Here is a 1,615-nt window from a genome sequence, read left to right as displayed (position 1 = left end):
ATTTCCTTGAAAATCCCTGCAGTAGTTTTGCAGATATAACCTAATTAGAAAGTGAGCGTGGTGGGATCTTGAGTCCCAAAATAAGTACGTAAGGTTGGAGACACAATCGCCATGGACTCGCAAATAAATTCCGAAACCGATACATTCGTATTTGTTGCAAATATTGCATTTTTACAAAAATAGGGCATAGGGGAAGTACCCGCCCGATCCGAAAGTCAAAAAATATGTAGCCTATTTTTATCCGGGACCAACCCTGTACATTCGCTGAAAGTTTCAGGAAAATCGATTCAGTAGCTTCGTAGATATAACATATTTAAAAAAGTGGGCGTTGTCCAGTCTTAATGCCCCAAATAAGCACGTAAGGTCGGAGACACAATCGCCATTGACTCGGAAATTAATTTTCAAAGCGATACATTTGTAATTCTTGCAAATATTGCATTTTTACAAAAATAGGGCATAGGGGAGGTACCCCGCCCGATCCGAAATTCAACCAAATGTGTAACCTATTTCAACAGGGGCATCACTCTACGTTCCCTGAAAATATCAGGAAAATCTGCTGAGTAGTTTCGTAGATATAACATATTTATAAAAGTGGGCGGAAAAGTGGGCGTGGCCAATTTTTCTTTGCATAAAAACCTAAACTGGACTATGACTAACATTTCCACAAAAAATTATCCAAATCGCTCCAGCCGTTTTCAACTGATTCAATTACCAACAAACGACAATTGAATTTTATATATAAAGATTTTAAAGAACTTGACCAAAGACTCAAAATACAATGTAAGGGATTCGGTGCAATTTAGGAGTAAGATACAACACTTGACGATTAAGGACAACGAAACAATGGTATCATTTGACGTAGTTTTCCTGTTTCCAAGCATACCGGTGGATTTGGCATTGACGATTATAGAAGAAAAATGGGATATCTTAAAAGAATACACAAATATGTCGAAGAGCCTATTTTTTAGTATTCTTAAATTCTGCATTAAGGACAACAGATATTTCAAATATGACGATAGAATATACAAGCAGAAGAAAGGGCTTCCGATGGTGTCACCGGCTTCTCCGATTGTAGCTGAAATAGTGATGTAGAATCTTCTTGACACCTGTATGGATAGATTTAAGACCAAACCGAGAATTTTGACGAAACACGTGGATGATTTATTCTTAATTCTTGAACACAATGCAATATTGGACACTTTGGAAACTTTTAATAATTTTAAGACTAATATTAAATTTACTATTGAAGAAGAGAGCAGTGGTTCCATTCCATACATGGATGCATATATAACGAGAAAAGATGGAAAAATATTGATAGATTGGTACCAAAAACCGACTGCCTCTGCCAAAAGACAAAATTCCAAACATAGAACGACATAATGTTATATATAAAATTGAATGTAGTGGGAACAAAGAGAATGAATGTGGTCAAGTATATGTAGGAACAACAAAAAATAAGCTGAAAACCAGATTATCGGCACATAAATCGGACATCAAATTAAGAAATCAACAAAAAATACAAAAAACAGCGATTGCGGACCACTGTAAGCTTAAAAACCATTTGTCTAACTTTGACAACGTCCACATACTACAAACAGAAAACAACTACAACAGA

Source organism: Musca autumnalis, unplaced genomic scaffold, assembly GCF_047663935.1.
Source record: "Musca autumnalis isolate F117 unplaced genomic scaffold, ASM4766393v1 scaffold_62, whole genome shotgun sequence".
Lineage (NCBI taxonomy): Eukaryota > Metazoa > Arthropoda > Insecta > Diptera > Muscidae > Musca > Musca autumnalis.
The sequence above is the reverse complement of the archived record's forward strand: the minus strand, read 5'-3'. Positions refer to the sequence as shown.